Raw genomic sequence first — 21401 nt, forward strand, 5'->3', positions numbered from 1 at the left:
ATTTAGGGGGAGCCGTTAGACACAGCAAGGTGCTTCTGGAAACACAAACTCGCTCATGGGTGCTCCCTCCACGTAGAGAGCTCCCAGGTACACCTGACCGCGGGCCCCCCGCCCCCAGCAAGTTTCCCAGCTTCCCCAGCTGACCACTGTGCTCCGCTCTGTTGCCCTCACACCCTGTGACCCCTTGCCTCCCTCGTCCCAAGTCAACCTTGCCCTCTCTTTAAGTGACTTAAGATCATCAATCTTAGCAAGGGAGCCTGGGTGGCTCAGTCCGCTAAGCGTCCGACTTCGGCTCAGGTCATGATCTCGCAGTTCGTGAGTTTGAGCCCTGCATGGGGGCTCTGTGCTGACAGCGTGGAGGCTGGAGCCACTTGAAATTCTGTGTCCACCCCCCTCTCTGCCCCTCTCCTGCTCACGCTCTGTCTCTCTGTCAAAAATAAATAAACATTAAATACATTTTAAAGATAATCTTCGCTTAAGCTATTGTCGTCACGTTGTGTTCTGGTAGTTCGCTGCTTTCTGCGTTGGATGTTAGAGAGCTTTGTACAAACCTGCACAGCAATAGGTCTTTGGAGGGACACCCAGCACCCTGGTCATCTCACCCTGGTCATCTCATCCAGCTAGTCCCTGTCATGGTTCCAATGTATTTTCATTGTGGAAAATACAACGAGTCTCTGTCAGCACTGGACAAGGTAGAAGAGAAATGGAGATGTGCCCCTGCAGTGAAACGAGTCAGATGCCTGGTGCCTCACGGCGAAGCCAAGGAGACCTGCCTGGCTGTGCCTCCTGGTGGATCCCAGGATCCCTGCAGGTGACAGCTCCAGGCAGAGGGAACATGGCCCCTGTGCAGTCCGCACATGGGACGGGAGCAAAGGTGGAGACCACCTTAGGTTCTGGGGCGGTGGAGACAATGCCAGCAGGGAGGGCCCTTGACCCTGATTTATTTTCTGGGCTATGGAAGCAGGGTCCCTGGAACCTCTCCGAGCTCTGCCCGGCACACGGCGGGGTGGCTAGGCTTCGGTCCTTCCTACTGGCTACACTGCGAGTGTAAGGTCTTTGGGTGTGAGACACTCAGATGGATTCGACGTCTGTGACTCAATGTCTGTCCCGGCCTCGGAGCGGGTGGGTGTGGGGGGGTGGGGTCCCCACCGGGGGTGTCCAATGAGGGAACAGGTGAGCGAAGGCTGAGGAACAAATGATGCTCATCACTCCGTCGGACGGGACGGAGCCGCCGGGCTGTTGACAAGCGGGCGGACGAGGATGCTGCGGGGACAGCGGTGTCCGGGCGACTGCGAGGCCAGGCCAGGTGCCTGGGCTGTGCTGAGCTTGGGGGACAGACGGGGGAGAGGATCTGGAAGAGCTTCACGACCTCTGCTTTGAGAAGCACCATTGTGCCGATGTCTTACAATCCAGGGCAGGACGTCGCCCATCATTCTTCACACCCTGCTCGTGAACCTACGTGAAACAGACCCAGGACGAATCACCTGCCCGAGAGCCGTTTTGTCTTCAGAGGTTAACTCAGCCCTGGGTGCGTCGAAGACAAAACAGAATCAAGGCCAACTCGTTCTCCCCTCGTTGGAGTCGTTCTCTCCTTACCGTGATGACTCACCTCACAAATTTGTTGCCAGACACATGATAAAAATACAGGGGGGGGGGGGGTGCTGTACCTCGTAAAATGGAAAGTAAATCCTCCAAAGTGCAAAGCCGAAAGAATTAAAAACACCGCTGCACAAGTTACTTGAGTGGTGAAATCGACGTTAAAATTCTGCAACTTGCTCAAACGGAAAATATATTCTCTTGGGGCGCCTGGGTGGCTCAGCGGGTTAAGCACCCGACTTCGGCTCAGGTCATGATCTCACAGTTCATGAGTTTGAGCCCCGCGGCGGGCTCTGTGCTGACAGCTCAGAGCCTGGAGCCTGCTTCGGATTCTGTGTCTCCCTCTCTCTCTGCCCCTCCCCCGCTCTTGCTCTGTCTCAATAAATAAATAAATAAATAAATAAATAAATAAATAAATAAAGTTTTTAGAAAGAAAATATATTTTCTTAAAAACTGCAAAATCAAGTGGTAACTTAGAACCACTTTAACCTGCTCAGGAAATATCTTATTAGTTTTGGGGTGTATTTATGTTTTATTTATCTTGCAAAAGTAACATATGCCATCCTGCTATTTGTAAGACCGTAGAACCACTCAGAACTCGAGGGAAAACAGAAATCCCTCCTACACTCTCCCTGCTTCCCACAGGCAGGGAGTTGTAATCTCTTCCCCAAAAGGAGCCACTCTTAATAATACGTATCTTTCCATAGTCATGTGGAGTATGGAGAGACAGAGATCAATTTCCTACGTATACCCTCTTTTTTGTTAACGTGGTAAAACGACTTAGCGGTCTTTCTTAGTGGCACGTTCAGCTATACCTCATTCTAACGTCTGCAGCATACACGACATGATATGGATTTGCTAGAATTTTCGGCCATCCCAGTATTGACATTCAAGTTGTTTCCAGTTTGTCATGAACACACACAAGGTGGCAGAGGACGTTTGTGGAGATGCCTTATGGCACACGGTCTGTTCCTTCGATGTGTTAGATGCGGTAAGGGGGGAGCACTGGTCACGGAGGTGCGCACTTAACGTTCGAGAGGCGCTACCAAATTGTTCTTTGGATGGTCTACGAAAAACTGTCTACCAAAACACGCAAGTGCCTGTCTCTGCACTTCTTTAGATAAAGCGTATTCATGTTATCAACCTGTTTATTTTTACCAGTGCCATAGGCAAACATACATGTATATAAATCACATACATACATATCACTGATTTTATAATGTGCTTCGCCATTAACTGTGAGATACCATCTGATGACGTCATAGGTGTATTAGCATTTCAGCTTCTTCTTTTGTCAATGTGCTTATTTATGTTTTGGACACTTTTCTGTGGGGCCATTTGCCTATTGAGTATAAGGGGCTCATTTTACATGACCGATATTAATCCATTGCTACGGTAGATCCTGTGTACGTCTGTTAGATCAAAATGTTAATTGTGTGTACAACTTTGGGAGGGTTTCTTAAAATTATTTATTTGAAAAATAAATCCTGGAAGGTAGGCATTATAATATTCCAATTGGATTATGAATTTCTTCCTGTATGGCTCTTAGTTTTTGTTTTGTGTACGTAGAAACTCTGTTAGTTGCGTGCATTATCTGTGTTCTTCGTGGACTGTAATTTTTGTCTCCATTTATCCCATTTAATGATTTTCAGCTGGATTTCTGATTTATACCTGCCAGGCTTCCTATCTTTTTATTAACCTCTTCCTGGGTGCTCTTTCTTATACCACACGTTCATTCTTTACTTTTATATAGTATAGCTGTTAACAGTACAGCCTCTGGAGTTAACTCTTGGGTCAGTAATTGTGCTTGGCTCATCGTGTCATTTTGAGGATTAAATGAGCTGATCCAAGCAAAAAGACTGGTCTAGCGCTTCTAACATACTCAGCATATAGTGTGTCTTTGTTTTATTTTTGGTTTGTGTCCTTGTACGTGTCTTTTAGCTGAATTCTTACTTTGTCTCAACTGGGCATAAATATATCCCGTTCAAATTTATCGTGGAAACCAATACATAGTCTTTTCATATTCTTCTATTTGGCTCACTTAAGTGCTTAGCAACAACATTTAAACAGACTTTTTATTTAACATCGATACTGGAACCCTGTGTATGGTCCCCCCGGACTCAAGCAGGGTGATCTGTCACATACTCATGTGCACCGAATTCTTCTCACTTCCCATGTGTTTAAATTTTTTTTTTAACGTTTATTTATTTTTGAGACAGAGAGAGACAGAGCATGAACAGGGGAGGAGCAGAGACAGAGGGAGACACAGAATCTGAAACAGGCTCCAGGCTCCGAGCTGTCAGCACAGAGCCTGACGCGGGGCTCGAACTCACGGACCGTGAGATCGTGACCTGAGCCGAAGTTGGACGCTTAACCCACCGAGCCACCCAGGCGCCCCACTTCCCATGTGTTTAAAAACTTCTGTGGAATGTTAATTCTAAGTTATTAGAATTTTTTAATCTGGTGCTTTGGAACTTCTCGGAATTGTTTATCAGTTGGAGTTTACACGTGGCTACATTTTCCGCAACTAGGGAAGCGTAAGTCCGTTTAAGTTTTTTTTATTCACCACCAGTTTTGAATACTGTGTTGGATCCTAAATTCTGATCGTTCCATCTTTCTACTATTTTGGTCTCATGGGCTCTTTTTGTAGCTTTTCAAGGTGGAAACTTGATTCATTATCATGAAAACTTTCCCTTAAAGTGATAACTCTGTGATAACTTTGCGTATTTTAAGCTCTAGAGGCCAAGAGGCAAAAACCAAGGGTATTCCCTAAGTGTTTATATGACAAGAGAAAAACATTTTCACAAACTTCTGTCAATGAAATTAGAACAGCGTAACCATAATTGAGCCATATTTTTGTCATCCAAGGGTACTAATGAAAATAGTGGGATTCTGACCGAGGGGGTAACATCTCACTTAACTTGGCTTTCCATACGTCATGTCGTTACAGATGAAGAGTAACAACACGAGATTAGTTTGACTGGTTGTGAGGTGAGAGAAGCTAATTTGAAATTTTGGAGATTGTGACTAAAAATCAGTGCCAAGTGGTATTCCATTGTATATATAAACCACATCTTCTTTTCCATTCACCAGTTGAGAGGGAGGAAGGCAAACCATAAGAGACCCTTAAATACAGAGAACAAACTGAGGGTTGATGGCGGATAGGGGAGAGGGGAAAATGGGGGATGGGCATTGAGGGGGGCACTTGTTGGGATGAGCACTGGGTGTTGTATGTAAGCCAGTTTGACAATAAATTACATTAAAAAAATAAAATAAAATAAAATAAAATAAAATAAAATAAAATAAAAATAAAAATCAGGATCGCACAGAGAAAGAAAGAAAGCAAGTGCATTAGAGCCCAGATGCCTCTCCAGTGCAATTATTCACTCAGTCAACAAACATCCAGGGAGGACCTACCATGTCCCCAGAACTATTCTAGCCACTTGGGACACCCGTGAACAGAAAAGCAGAGACGGTTGCCCTCACAGATCTCACATTCTATAAGATGATACAAGAAAAACCATAAGCCAAGACCTGTGTCGAATTAGACTAGCTCACTTAGGACTGTCTCAAGATTTAAAAATGCGAAAGAAAATTCTGTAAATAAGCGAAAGCTAGAAATATCCTATAATTTATAGGGTCAATATACAAGGAGACATCTAAAATTACACAACAAAATTCATCCTTAAGCCTATCTTACATGTAATTGAACAGAAGCTTCAGGAAAATTTATCAGGTTGTCACTGAGATATTTTTATAAATGTACAATTAATTTCTTATTTGTTACCTTAACTATTTTCCTTGGAATAAGAAGGCTATAGGGCATAGCTATTGTATCGTATTCGTTTCAACTGGAAGTCTGTACCTTGATCCTTCATTTACGGAATAAATGAAATAGAAAGTTTCTTTTTTATTATTTATTTATTTTGAGACAGAGAGAGAGAGAGAGAGAGACTGCAATTGGGGAAGGGTAGAAAAAGAGAAAATCCCAAGCAGGCTCTGTCAGAGCAGAGCCCGACTCAGGGTTCCATCTCACAAACCCTGAGATCATGACCTGAGCCGAAATCCAGAGTTGGATGCTAAACCATCTGAGCCACCCAGGTGCCCCATGAAATGCACACTTTCACATTGTTTGTGCTTGCACTAATAATCAAAACAGCTTATTTTTACATTAACATAATAAAAATAGGAAATTAAATCAATTTGATAGTTTTTCTGAGGTTGAGAATGAGATTAAAAGATTATCATTTATTCACCCTACAGAAAAAAATGAATATGGAAAATCCCTGTCGTTCTTTTTTTTTAAATTCTTTTTAATGTTTGTTTATTTTTGAGAGAGACAGAGTGTGCATGAGAGAGGGGGAGAGAGAGGGAGACACAGAATCCGAAGCAGGCTCCAGACGCTGAGCTGTCAGCATAGAACCTGACACGGGGCTCAAACCCACGATACAAGAGATCATGACCTGAGCCAAAGTCAGACACTTAATCGACTGAGCCACCCATGTGGCCCTGATCATAAATATGCCCTAAACTAAGACACACGGGAGATTTTTATTCTATTGTGTAATGTTGTGTGGGGAGTATACCACAAAAATGAATTCACAATTCTGAACTGAAAAAGCATGTTAGATTACTAAAATTCATGAGTATTTTTGAGAGTTTTTCCATATAGCCATATTTTTAATTTTTGAAGCCGATGTCTTTAGCAACAATATTATTTAAAAGAAGTAGTTATGATAAAATAGAAATAGTTGTGATAACATCAAATGCTCCTTAAAAAACTTTGCACAAAATCCCATACGACTACACCAAATGATCCGTCAAGGCTCACGGCGTGAACACCCTCACAGACTGTAATGAGAAGCAGAAGTGATCTAGAACATTCTGCACAAGGACACCGCCTTCACACTCCCTGAAAATAAATCCTGTGGGAATTTACTCAAAAGTTAACTGGTGGCTGTAGAAAACATCTTGATCTGATCTATATGGCAACATTTAAAATGAAACCCAGCATAATTACAGTTAAAGTTTGTTTTTAAGAAGGACAATGTTCTTTCTGAAATTTCACATGCTTTTTAACCATGTGGTTTTATGCTCCCTCTGAACTGTGAAACAAAATGGAAATTTTCAGAAGATAAAACCTGTGTCGTTGTCAAATCAGTCCTGACCCTTCTCTTTCACACGATCATTAGGCTGTTTGAAGTCTAGAGACCTTTCTCATTTGTTCATCTGGTCCATGATCAGATTTCCTTAACGGGTCCCTCTGATGGGTCCGGGCTAGATCCTGAGATATAACAAGACCTGTAGAGCTTATAGACATTCATGAAACCCAAGGTCCATTATGGGAGAATCATGCGTACATCCTCAACCATACTATATGTTATAAAGGTAGCACATTATGCCAAGGGAGGGAAGGAGAGGAAGACAGGCTAGGAAGGACCACACACCTCGAGCAGAGCAGAGAGGGAAGCCAGAGGAGGAAGGTTTGCCAACAAGGGTTTGGAATTAAAAGAGATTTTAGCTTCCCAATCTTTGGTAAACAGCCTCTTTAAAGAGGTTTTTTGGGGCGGGACCCCTCTTGCACTGTTGGTGGGCATGCAAATTGGTGCAACCACTCTGGAAAACGGTGTGGAGATTCCTCAAAAAATGGACATTAAGAGCAGCATCCACCTTCTCGTGTTACCATGAGAACTATATGAATTAATGTATTTAAGTGCTACGAACAATATTTGGCATATCATTAGGGCTAGTAAACGGTTGTAATTCTTTTTTCACAGGTATTGGAGCTCCCGACACCTTATTTTAAGAGGACAATTTAGAAGATAAATCAAAAGTGATCCCTCTAAAGGCATGGACTTGGATCCCCAGAATGTCAGACCAGAAAGGATCCTAGACACTGCCTACACCTTCACTGACAAGTACGGTGGCCACGACCACATGTGGTCCCTGAGCACGACTGTGGCTAGTCTGAACTGAGATGCGGTCTTGGGGCGAACACCCACCAGAGTTTTTAAAATTTAGTATAAACAAAAGAATAGAAAATACCTGTTTAATAGTTATTTTCCAAGGCGCCTGGGTGGCTCAGTCAGTTAAATGTTTGACTCTTGATTTTGGCTCAAATCGTGATCTTACGGTTCATGAGATTGAGCCCCACTTTGGGCTCTGTGCTGACAGCACAGAGCCTCCTTGGGATTCTCTCTCTCTCTCTCTCTCTCTCTCTCTCTCTCTCAATCTCTCCTTCTCTCTCTGCCCCTCCCCTACTCTCTCTCACACTCACTGTCTCTCTCTCTCTCTCTCTCCCTCCCTCTCGCAAATAAATAAACTTAAAAAAAATAGCTACTTTTCTATCGATCGTATGTTAAAAGGATAATGTCTGGGATACATTGAGCTGAATAAAATAGATTATTAAACTTAAGTTCACCTATTTGTTTTTATTTATTCTAATGTGGCAACTAGAATATTGCCACTGGACCGCACTAATCTAGACCAGTTTTCTCATTTCACAGAATAGGAATCAAGGAAAGAAACAATATGCTTTGTAACCCAAATCCCACCATGATTTAGTAGCAGGGTCTGGCTGGCATCACTAATGACTGAATTCTAGTCGGTATGCTTCTCACAACACTGTGACCCTGCTCTACGGAAACTTCTTTCAGAATCCAAATGGAGAAATTCTTTAAAAACTGACTAGAAAAATCAGCAGAATAGACCAGATTTATTTTGTGTTTTCTGCCTGGATAGTTTCCTTTGCTTTACTCTCCTGTGACTCATTTTTACATTTTTGGTACATTGGGAGGCAGGAGAAAGTAGACATTATCACCTCTGCCACATTTTGAAAAGATGCTGAATTTTCTATAAATGTCTTCTGAACTTTCCCCTAAACAAAAAGAGACTCTCTGGCCTCTTTATTATCAAAGTTGTAACCCTCCGCAGCATGCCGTGTTGTGACAAGTCTACAGAAATATCGCCCAAGGACAATATCCTGTTATTGTCTGTTGGGTTCAACAGGCCCTGAATTCTCCAGATAATAAAGAAACTTAAATATCTCTCAGACCCCCTAGGGGCCCACAAAGACAATCACCCCAAGAAAATACTTCACGTTGGATGACTTTGTTCAGTCTCTGTGTACAAGAATGAACTAGAACATGCAACTATCTACACCAAGGGATGTGAGAGGTGCCCCCAAATTCCCCCCAAATGATTCAGAAAGACGTGGGCTCTTTAAGTCAGTCTTTGTCTGCTTCCAAGGAGGTGACTTTGTATTTGGTGGGTCCGTGGAGGTGGAAGGCACAGTGGAGGAGGGAAGCTGTGTATGTCTGGCCTTCCTCGGTGAGGCATCCTGGGCGAAGTCCACCAGGATAGATCACGGGGTGGGGGCGGGGGAGGGGTTCGGGTCAGTGCCCAAGAGTCTGAAACAAAAGCCCTTCTAGACATAGATTGAGGAGTCATGGATGAAGGACAGAATGGAAAATGTTTCCATCAGGAGACAGCTCCTCATTCTGGGTGATAATAATGAAGGGGCAAGGGTAGCCCTGAGTTGGAGATTCAGTGAGGTGCACGAAGGACCCTGGCCACTGGGGATGAGCACCAGATCTACAGATTTCTGGCTGAAGTCTGGCTGAAGTCCCCCCGCAGAGGCTCCCATGATGGTCCCTGCAGGAAGAAGCACACAATGGGTCGGCTGCAGGGATCATGGCGGGCAGGGTCCAACATAAGTTGGACTTGAGAAAGAAGCCACAGAAACACACAGAACTTACCACATCCTTTGCCTCCAGCAGACCCTGGAGTCACATGGGACTTCTGAAAACACACATGTGATGGAAGGAACAGAAGCCCAGGACTCTGGAAATATCTATCTTGATGTGCTTTTTCACAGAAAACTAGGTGTTCAGGTCCATTCCTTGTCTGGACTCCCTTTCCAATGTCTGTAACAGAGAGGTCATTCCACGGTGGTTTCAGACACCCCCCCGTCACAGATCATGATCCATTCTGTTACTATAGAAGCTTTAAATGTTAGAAAGATCTGCAAACTTCCAGTTCCGTTCCAGGAGTATAAGCCTATGAATCTGCAGTGTTCTCAAAATCATATTCAGATACACTTTTTCCATGATATTATACAACGTTAAAGTGTGCACTCAATATTAGATTCTTCTTTTATCAGCCAATAAACAGGCATTTATTGATCACCTACTGTGGGATTTCAGAGTAAACATACAAGAAGCCTACATGTTGTGATTAAACATGAATTCTGTGATAAACATTGGAGTACAAGTGCCCCTCGGCATCAGTACTCCTGTATCCCTTGGATAAAAAAATTGTGGTTTATATACACAATGGAATACTACATGGCAATGAGAAAGAACAAAATATGGCCTTTTGTAGCAACGTGGATGGAACTGGAGAGGGTTATGCTAGGTGAAATAAGTCATCCAGAGAAGGACAGATACCATATGTTTTCACTCTTATGTGGATCCTGAGAAACTTAACAGAAGTCCATGGGGGGGGGGGGGGGAAGAGGTTAGAGAGGGAGAGAGCCAAAGCATAAAAAACTCTTAAAAACTGAGAACAAACTGAGGGCTGATGGGGGGTGGGAGGGAGGGGAGGGTGGGTGATGGGTACTGAGGGGGGCAACTTTTGGGATGAGCACTGGGTGTTGTATGGAAACCAATGTGACAATAAATTTCATATTAAAAAAAATATATGAATTCTGTGTACAGGTGAAAATTGCCTTAACTTTAAAAAAAAGACTTTATAATATTTATTCTCTCTCTCTTTTGTGTGTGTCTGTCTCTCCATAAATAGATTAGTTATAGGTTATATATTCTAACCAGCGATACAGTGGATATTCAAACCTTCTCCTCAAACATCTCCATTTGCTTTTGGAGAAAGGATATCCCTAGACATGGTCTCTCTACCCACCGCCATAACACCAGATCATGCCCTTGGCCTGGATTTAGGGAAATGGCTCCTTGTTCCTTGTTGTTGATTACTGCTTCAAGATCATGCCCCTTCCTCTTTCCTGGCTCCCCCAACTTTAAATCTTATGTATCAGCATACACGATCTGATACCCCACCATCTTGCTATCTTCTATTAAACTCTGGACCAACCCTTAACTCCGTGAAGATTTGAACACCATCACTCACCAGCTCCCCCCAGCATGACTACCGCCATAACTCTTCACTGTCTGTGAGGGTGACTTTTTACTCATTTGACCCTTGTGCTCCAAGATCTCCACTCCGGACAAACTACAAGCCTCCCTTGTATGGTCAAACCCCTGATGTTGTTGTTTCCAAACACTGCAATACCTGTATGATCTCGATTTCAAAGAACCCTGGTCTCCAACAACCATCCTCTGAGACTTCTAGCTTATTCTTTCTGTTACCTCACACCAGAAATCCTTTGATCTACCAGGACCTCCAATGTATTTATTCTCCCATATCTCCACTCCCCAAGAGCAGTCCTGTGCCCCACAGCCTTTGTTATTCACCTTGAACTCTGTGATCTGCTTCTTTAATCAAGGCGTTGCCTATACTCCCCATCTCGCTCCGCTGTTGTTTCCTCCAAAGAAAAACAACCACTGTAGAAACGGAAAAACCCAACTCCCTGCCTGAGCCCGCTGGGCACCAGCATAGCTGAATGAATGCATCTGGACAAAAGCGTGGAAACACTTTAAGTTCATGACTTCTAATCTCAAGCAGCCGGTAATGCTTCCTGGCGGTTCTAACGTCTCTCTTCCATTCAAACACTTAGTCTCTCTCCTCCTGTTCCCTCAAAACCCAACACATCCTCCCCGCCCCCCACTGCCCACGCATGCTTCCCGATTCACTGGGAGCCTGTAAACTGTGTCTGTCACTCCCCCCTCCCTCCTGGCACTACGATGAGCTGTCCTAAAGCAAGTCTTTCACCTGTGAGCTAGAGCCCTTTTGTCTTTCCCTATTAAGTCCCTATTAAGGACTTCGCCCAGAAATTCTCCCTCTCTTCCTACTTCACCCATTTTTCTCTATGGATCATCTCCATTAAGACACAATCTCTGGTTTCACACACCTTTAAAAAAAAAAAATCCAACCTGTCTCTTGACTCCACATTCTGTTCTAGGTACCACGTGATTCCTCCCGTTCCCTTCAAAGCAAACTCCTCCATCGACTGCCTCCAGAGCCTTCCTCCCTCTCTCATGCGATGCCACCTGTGCCCCAGCACACGTGCTCTTTCCTGTGCCTCCAGTGGATTCTCCATTGCTACATCCACTAGCCCAATCTCAAACCACTCTTTTGTGATACTTGATAGTTTATCACTCATTCTTCCTCAAAAGAGGAAGTCGTGATCTTAAAGTGTTTCTGCGCTTTTGTCCGGACACATTCATTCACATTCTTTCCTCGTCCTCCAGGGCTCTTACCTGCATTTCTTCTGTTGCATCTTAATTGGAAAATGCTTCTTTCCAATTGCGGGTTCTTTCTCATTCCCTCAACCTCTAACTTCTGGAACCCCTGAGAGCTCAGTCCACGAACCTCCTATCGTTTCCTTCTACACTAACTCACTTGGAGATCTCATTCACACACATGCCTTTAACTATTACCTATACCCTGACAACTAATAAATTTATATCAAGCCCGATCTCTCCATGGAACATCAGATTGTAAATCTCACCATCTCCTGAGCTTCTGCACTTATAGGTCTAACGAGCACCTTGAACTTAACATGTTCCAAAGCCTCCGATGTAACACACACACATGCGCACGCGCACACGCACACACAAAGGTTTTTGCAGAATTCTTCCCTAAAGTAAAAGACAGCTCCATTTCCCAGTTAAGTAAACCAAAACTCTCAGAATAGTTCTTGATTCTTTTACATCCGTATGCAACTCATCTTGATTCTTTACGTCCATATGCAACTCGTCAGCAAATCCTGCCAGCTTTAGATCATGAATACACCCAAGATCCCCACCACCTGTTCCAAGTCCCCACTGTCTCTACTCCGGACCATGGCAGTGGCCTCCAAACTGGTCTTCTACACCTTGGCCCCTTCCATGCTATTCCCAAACAGCAGCTGGAGAGACCCTCTCAATGAGCACGTCAGATCGTAACACCTTTCTGCCCAATACCCTCTGAGGCTCCACATCTCACTCAAAGTGAAAACCAAAGTCTGCACAATGACTTCTGTGGCTCCTACACAACCAGTCTGATCTTATCTACTGTCGTCCTCCCCCAGGATTTTCCTGCCCTAGGCACCTGGCCTCCTTGCACTTGCTGAAAATGACAAGCATGTTTCAATCTCGGGGCCCTTCTACTTTCCATGTCTGCTACCGGGACATAGATAGATATGCTTGCTTCTCTCATACCCCCTGTCAGCCTTCTACTGCGTTATTTCTTTCCATGACACATATCACTAATATTATACTACATTAAATGTAATACACTATAATATTATAATATGCAATAATATAATATTAAATGTAATACAATATAATACAATAATTTATTAGTCACTCCCAACTAGGATGTGTTTTTCTCCACTAGAATTTAGTCCTCAAGATTGATTTTAATCTGCTTTTTGTACTGCTGAACCCCCAGAGCAGAATACAGTGTCTCACATGCAGAAAGCACTTACTGGGTACCTGTTTAATTAATCAGTGAGTCACTTCATACCACATTGCCATCCAGTTTATGCAGAAACCCGCTATGAATAATCACTACCTCCTTAGAGAATCTTGCATTCTGAGAGCATTCTGTTGTAAAGTCCTTGCATAAAACCCATCACGTTTCCTTCTGACCCACTGTTCATAGGTCCATTTGATATAGTCATACAGAGTAAGTCTAATCCCTCTTCCTTCTTACTTTTGGTAACAGACCTGCTTACTATCTTCAGTAAGATTGCATAAAGACTTACGAAGAGAAGACACATAACGTGAAGCAATCTGAAAAACCCAACGCCTAGGACATGCCGTAATTTCTCTTACCTGGGATATCGTCCTCACCAACAGCCGTCATCCGTTTTTGATGAAGAAGGCACATTAGTGGTCTCAAAATATTTTTTGAGTTAGTTTACTACCAATTCTCTTGGCCTAATGAAGGTTTCTGCCGGGTATTGTCTGAAACAATCCTCCTAACAAATTAAAACACAATGGAGGAAAACCTGCAGCCAACGTCTAAAAATGAAGCTTCCATAAAATAAGCCAGTAGCAGTGAAAGGAGGAAAAAATAATAACAAATAATGACGAAGGGTTCCCAGAGTTTCGGTATCCATAAAAATTGACAAAGCCTTAAGCTTTAAGAGGTGTCATGGGGTAGTAATTAGATGCGTGGATTCTGGAACTAGTTTTTAGTATTTAAATTCTGCCCGTACCCCCCAGGGATCCTGTTGGATTTTAGAATTGCCGAGGACCAAAGGATTTTGTGTGTCTCCCGCCTTACCCCTTTTTGAAGAAGATGGTCTACGGCGGCTATCCCGTAATGTATAGGATATGTATGTTGGGTGCATGGTGGGGGCGGAGGGGGAGTGGCTACCTCTTCTTAGGTCTGTGGGTAAAGAGGTACTGTACTCCACGCACTGTACCTGAAGGGCCTCATCCACCCCTGAACTTGACTCACATGATAAGACCCTGGATTCTGAGCTGATGTTATAAAGGGTTGAGACCTGGGGGGACCTCGGAAAGGGTGAGTATGTTTTACATAAGGAAAGACATGAATCATGGGGCTGTAAAGGGTGGCATGTGTGAGCCAGCTCCAAGATGGCCTCTGATGATTATCACTGCCTGGGACTTATGCCTCTGTAATCGTCTCACACAAAGAATCAGGACTGTCCAGTGCGGAGAATACTGTAAAATATATGATTTGCTTTTGTAAAATGAGAGAGAGAGAGAGAAAGAGCGGGGGAGGGGGAAAGAGAGACGGAAAGAAAGAATCCCAAGCAGACTCAGCACTGTCAGCACAGAGCCTTGATCTCAGGAACATTGAGCTCATGACCTGAACCAAAAATCAAGAGTTGGACACTTCACCAACTGAGCCACCCAAGTATATGATTTCCGAGACTAGGTCATAAAAGACATTGTCGCTTCTTCATTGGGCCTTTTAGTCGCTTGCTCCGGAGGACATAAGCCACCGTGATGTGAGGCCATTAGCAGCTGTGACAAGTCCTAGAAGGAGAGGACCTGAGGCGCCCTGTCAGTGTCAACTCACCAGCAAAGTGATCAAGTATCCAAGGAAGCAAACTCTCCAGCTCAGTCAAGCCCTCATGTGACCGCAACCTGGCTAAAGATTACTCTACAACGATACAAAAGAATTGGTCCATGAGCAAATACATACGGACTAATAGTGCAATGATGGAGACAGAGTTATTAAAAACTAAAAACAGTTTGGGGCGCCTGGGTGGCGCAGTCGGTTAAGCGTCCGACTTCAGCCAGGTCACGATCTCGCGGTCCGTGAGTTCGAGCCCCGTGTCAGGCTCTGGGCTGATGGCTCAGAGCCTGGAGCCTGTTTCCGATTCTGTGTCTCCCTCTCTCTCTGCCCCTCCCCTGTTCATGCTCTGTCTCTCTCTGTCCCAAAAATAAATAAACGTTGAAGAACTTATTAAAAAAAAAAAAAAAAAAAACAACTAAAAACAGTTCAACAAACACTGAGCACCAACTTGTGGCAGATGATACTGCAAAATGGGATGTGTTCCCCATCTTCAGAATTCTGTCGCCCTGCCAGAAACACAGACTTAATTACAAGAGGTCATTAAACAGAATCCAGAAGGGGCTTTCAGAGAACACTGCGGAGTGGGGAGAAGTCGATGCCTGGGGTTTAGAAGGACTCCCTGGGTAGCTTGTGGCCAGCTTGGGCCTGTCAAGTGACTCAGCCCAACAACTAGACGGTTCTTGAATATTGGCTAGGCTAGGTTTTTGTCCAGATTGCATGAGAACAGCCTGGAAAGAGGACGCTAACTTCATCCAGTAAAGTTGGGGCTTTCAGCCTTTGTAAGAAAGTAGTACTTAAACTTGGCCTTAAATAATAAGACATTGGAGGGGCACCTGGGTGGCCTCGACCATTGATTTCAGCTCACATCACGATCTCGTGGTTCGTGGGATCGAACCCCATGTTGGGCTCCTCGCCGACAGTGCCCGGCACCTGCTTCTGATTCTCTCTCTCCCTCTTTCTCTGCCCCTCCCCCACTCATGCTTGCTCTCTCTCACAATAAATAAATAAACTTAAAAAGTAATAATAAGACATTGGACCAGCGTATTCCACCCAGGAGGAACATCAGAGAGAGAGCTCAGAGGTGGGAAAGTACATGGTGCTTGAGAAGAAGAGGACTGGCCAAGCGCATGGAACATGGGGTGCATATGTGGGCAAAGGGATGGAGAGATCTTGGCTGGGGGGTCGGGGGGGTCCTGAAGCAGTGGGTCTTGGGCCCACATGACACAACTTGTACATTTTACTCTAGGTCTGGGAGACACTTGAAATTTTTAAGTAACTATTTCATGGTTACATAAGAATTTAGAAAAGATCAGTTGGTCCTGAAGTATAAGGTGGATTAGAAGGCAGAAGGTGGGGGACCAGGGAAATGAGATTCCATCCTGCTCTAAGGACCCCTATCCCTGTAAGTGAGGCTGGTGGGGCCAGGCACCATATCGGTGGGGTCTGAAGAGAGAGGACAGAGAGGTCCCTGAGGCAGCAATGACCCTGACAGTGCCCTGAGAATGAGGCACTGGGCCCCAGTCTTCCCCAATAGCAATCACGTTAATATTTTCATCTTATAATTACCCAATAGCATATTTCCCTCCATATGTTAGTATATGGTAGACCAGTTCTCTAGAAATCTCAGAAGCATCGGTCTTTAAACTGTTCTGGTTTGAAGACAAAGTTCTAAATGGACTCATAGATTTAACCCATCGTTAGGGCTGCTTAATGTCAATGAGAAGAGTCATAATATAAACCCGTTTTTCTTCACTTCTTTGCCCTGAGCTAACAATTGTCCATTTTTTTAAATTTTTTTATGTTAATTTTTGAGAAAGACAGAGAGACAGAGTGCGAGTGGGAATGGGACAGAGAGAGAGGGAGACACAGAATCCAAAGCAGGCTCCAGGCTCCGAGCTGTCAGCACAGAGCCCGACGCAGGGCTTGAACACATAAACCACAAGATCATGACCTGAGCTGAAGTCAGACGCTTAACCGACTGAGCCACCCAGGCGCCCCAAACAATTGTCCATTTTTAAAAAGAATGGTCTGGGCTGAGGTATGTACTTTTCAGTCTGTCTCCTTTCTTTCACCTTTCAATGTGAATATTCAGAATAATTTCCTCCCAGGCTGCCCATTTGTCCCCAGACCCCACCAAGGCAGGCGAGGGCAGACTCAGACCCGGGGGGGAGCACCGTCCTGAGAAGATCCCACTACTCAGTTCAGCACCCGTCTTCTCTGTTTCCATCCAGGACTGCCCTTTCCAATGCAAGCTCATAGAGCAGAAAACGCTGCACCTGTTTGGACCATCCTGAGTGACAGCCAGTGACATGTAAGACAAAGCCCAAATATCTATTTCTTCGCTTCAAGTTCAAAAAAGATGCAACATTCTAGGTGTTTACAGCACAAGACACAACCCTGGTTTTCGACTATCACCAGTAAATGAGTGTCCAGAACAATGGGGTGATATGTAACCAATATATGTCAAGGCCTTCCCAGCATTCTGGAGGCTGGTCACATAATAATTTGGGAACACAAAGAGCTTACCTCCCATGAGGCTTATTTGGAGTGGCTTCTGTAAACTGACCGAGAAAAACCAATGTTTGACTTTGAGTCAGGAAACCTGATATTAAAAGCTTGAACTATCTGAGTGGATTTCTGCAGAATCAAAGATAACCACTCAAGAGCTGAGAAATCCAAAAAATTTAAAAATAAATGGCATCTGTTTGTTTGTAATGGCCACAGACGCAGGCATGCGAAACAGAAAAAGTGCGACATTGTGCATCCGTAGTTAAATGATCGCAAACCCAGTTCCCTCCTTGTGTCGGAAAAGCTAATCCTGCGAACTCCAGATGGAACAGGTCATTGCTTCAAAACCCCCTCTCCCGGGTCTGCCCCTCTCCTCCTCTCCAGGGCAGCCCGGACACCTGGGGCTCACAAGGCACCGGGTGTGGAGTTGGGGTGGATTTGGATCTTAGGGATGCACCACATCGCTTCAATGTGTTCTCGTGGTCACACCAGGTCCCCCTTCAGTGTGGGAAGAGGGACCCCCGGGGTGACCATCAGGTGACACGGTTTCACGGGGCCCATCTGGGGAAGTAGCTGGGAGGAAGTTCGTGTTCACTTGCTGAAGTGCGGTGGACACACACACAAAAGGTATCACAATTAAGGGTGTCCCGACAGGGACTTGGGTTGGGGTCCGGGTTCCTTAGAGTCAGACAGGGGTGCCTTATACAGCACAGCAAAACACTGATATCAGGAAAAGCCACCTGACCCTCACGGAGCGAATGCCACATGGGAAGGCAGTGTAATTTAAAGAAGAGATTCATCTATTTTTTGTAATACTGCTTTTAGTATTGTATTAGAGAAAGAGCTATTATTACAAACTCCTCCCCAACAAAGGACAAGATAACTAAAACATTTCTCTGGCTCTGCAGATTAAAGTGAACACCAGATGGAAATACCAAGGACAACTGTGTCATCACCAGAAAGTGAGGGGCCAGACCTGGACCCAACATCGGCGAGATGCCTAAATTGTCCCAGTGATCAATGGAACCAGTGAGGGACTTATCTAGAAACCAGAAATGTCACTTTGTCTCTGTCACAGACCAGGAAGGGATCTAGTGGAGAAATCATGACATGTGCTGCCTGGTATAAATCATCCACAATGAACAGATCAGTTTCTCTCTGTTTTCCTCATCCTTTGGTGGTAACTGGAGGCAGGAATTGCTCCAGCAACTTCGAAAGCCCCGTGGCCTTGTACTAAATCCCAAGGGCATCTAAACCCTTATGATTATGAAGCTGAATGCCAAGAGCAAAAGAATGATTCCGAAAATGGTCTAAAAGCGCCTGCCTGTTAACTTGGCTGCCGGACAAACCCGTTCGTGTCCAGCAGAAGCTTTTCAAGGCAGTGTGGCCGCTGCTGAGGAGCCCAGAGTGTCCCCCCGCCAGTTTTAACCAGGTAAGAAAAAGGTCCTTGTGAAGGAATCACAGGCAGGAGAACCTCGTGGGCAGCAGGAACAGTGTCAGACCCTGGGGAAGGGCCAAGGAGCCCGGAGGCCCGGAGAGGAGCAGGAGGCCCCCTGCTGGAGGCCCCGAGAGGAGCAGGGGTTAGAGACCCCGGGGGCAGCTCGGCCCTGGAGGCCCCCTCCCCACCACGGGGCGGTGGCGGGTCTGGGCCCTGGAGGGGACGCAGGTGTCGCCTGTCCCCTGAGGCCCCTGGGAGGCGGCATAAGCACCGGGACCGGGGCAGTGTGACAAGTGTCGCAGCAGGTAAAACCACCCGAGGTGCCCTCCCGGGTGAGCGGGCTTCAGGGACAAGACTCGGGGCCTCAGGACCCGGTTGCAGACTCTTGGCGACTGAGAGCCGTTGGGGGGGGGGTGGGGGGGACTCCGTCCGTGTGGCTGCGTCCTCCTTAGAGCAAAGCGCGGGGTTCGGACGTCCGCGACCTTCCGTGCATTTGGCTGAGACCGCGGTGGATCGCGCAGCGTCACCAGACGAGTGTCCGCTTCGTTCACTCCTCGTTCCCTTAGGCCACGCCGGGTGACAGAGGTGACAGGGTGCAGCCCCGGGCCTCGAGCCGCCCCCACCACGCGAGGAAACAGGTGCGCGACCACCTTGCATGGCGTGACCCGTTAAGGGCGGCCGAGGCTCGCCGTTCACCGGAAAACACAACGAGCGCGGACGCGACAGTCACAGGGCCACATCGCCGGGTTCCCGGGGCTCAGCGTCCACACCCACAGCCCCGTCGCGACGGGAGGCCGTCAATCAGCTCCCCCGCGGGCGGCCAGGCTCCCGTGTCACCTCCTCCGCCCGCCGCGCACCGGCCCCGGGGTCCCGGCCAGACGCCGAGACGTCCGCGGGGCGCCCCAGACGGAGACTTGCACACAAGCACGGCAGACGCCCCAAGCGACACGCAGCACGTCCCCAGACACTGCCTCGCGCGGCCCTGCACTCGGTCACCTCGTGGATGTGTGCGGTGCGCAGAGGAGGACAGCGGAGGTTCCCGGGGTTCAGCTCATCGTCTCCAATCTTCTCAGCTGGTCAACGGCGCCCGTGAATGTCCTGTCCCGACTGTCGAGGCAAAGGATGCCAACCCCTCCGTGGGCTTTACTCAGCGAATGATGACACGGGAGCTCGGGGACTGGCGCTAGGAGGGACATGGTGTGTCTGAAGCGCTTTCCCAGGAAAGCAGGGGCTCTGGCCCTCCGCCACCCCGTCCCTGCACACGCGTGTCTTGCCGACCCGTCACAGCACCCCGCGAGTGGGAACAGTGACACGCAGCCCTGGCCCTTCAAAACGGACGACACGCTCCCCTGTGAACACAGCGTGCCCATCGTCTATCCTGCCCTTGCCCTTCAGCGCCTTCATGTTGGCGGCCGCCCTGCCTTCCGCGTGGGTTTGCCGCCTCAGGGGCGGGACGGTCAGCCAGAGACCTTTGTGCAGGGAGATCTCTCCTCCCTGTCACTTCTTTCTTCAGCCCATCCTTAGCCCCGCTCCCCGACTTTCGGAACACGTGAGGCTGATCACTCCAGGCCAATAACTTTCCAAGAGAAATGATTTGGAAAAAGTCTGTTGGCTAATTTTAGATCTGCTTCCATACACCTGTTAAAGCAACTTACATAACAGAATCAGCAGAAGAGCCCAGAAGGATTTCTGAATTTGCCGGTCCTGCTTTGCCCTGAAGGCACCTCCATAATTGGGCGCTGAGCGCTGGTTTGAAAGTCCTAACCAGGCAGCCCAGCTGTACCATTTTCCCTGGCAGGCAGAACATTCCTCCTCCGCAGGGGAAGATCTGCCTTGCACGGGGCACTTGGAAGGGCCGCCGTGGAGCAGGGGAGGACAGCCATCAGAGCCCTATTCTGCCAAATCTCTAGAGAAGATGAGCGATGTCAGCTCACAGGTCCCAAGTCAGTTTCTTCCAACCAGAGAAGTAGGCATTCACTCACCGAGAGAAGCCAACCATGCCGTGACAAGGAAAGAGGACAGATGGCTGGACCATTCCATGCATGAGAAGCTGGGGCAGGGAGTCAAGATCCAAGGCTTTGTCTTCAGGCTCTCAGCTCCAAATGTTCATGTTAAAAAATAAGGAAATCCCGTATAGACACATGCAAGAATTATTTGAGAAGATTGTCTTATTCCATGAGTGTCAACGATGACATTGGGAAGCTTGTTTTCTACCCACTTGACACCCAGACTAAGAGCTGTCCGTGGTAACACCTCAGGCGCATGAGCTCCTGGGACAGGGATGTCGAGCTACAGCCCCAGGCAAACGGGGATGGAGACATTGTCTCTGGTCCCTTCTGCAGCTCCAGGTGGTCGCCCGGCTGCTGCTTTGTTGGGAATAAACTTCATGGAGAAGGGACAATCAGGACAAAGGCAGGGGGCCTCGTCCCTCCTAAATTGTGACCTCATTCTTATGTTACATGGTGATAACTGATTTTTCTCTTCTGAAAACAATGCTACCCGTCCTTCACTTGTGAATACCAATATGTGTGTGATAAGACGTCAAAATGATGGAGCAAATTGGAAGAAAATCACCCGTGATTTGTTGCTTTACAAATTTTCATTTTTTGTGATTTCCAGTTTTAAGATGGAATCCAAAGCAAAGGGAAAATACCTGGTAATACTGTAAAAGATATTTTACTGTCAT

Source organism: Leopardus geoffroyi, chromosome A1 (genome assembly GCF_018350155.1).
Source record: "Leopardus geoffroyi isolate Oge1 chromosome A1, O.geoffroyi_Oge1_pat1.0, whole genome shotgun sequence".
Classification (NCBI taxonomy): Eukaryota; Metazoa; Chordata; class Mammalia; order Carnivora; family Felidae; genus Leopardus; species Leopardus geoffroyi.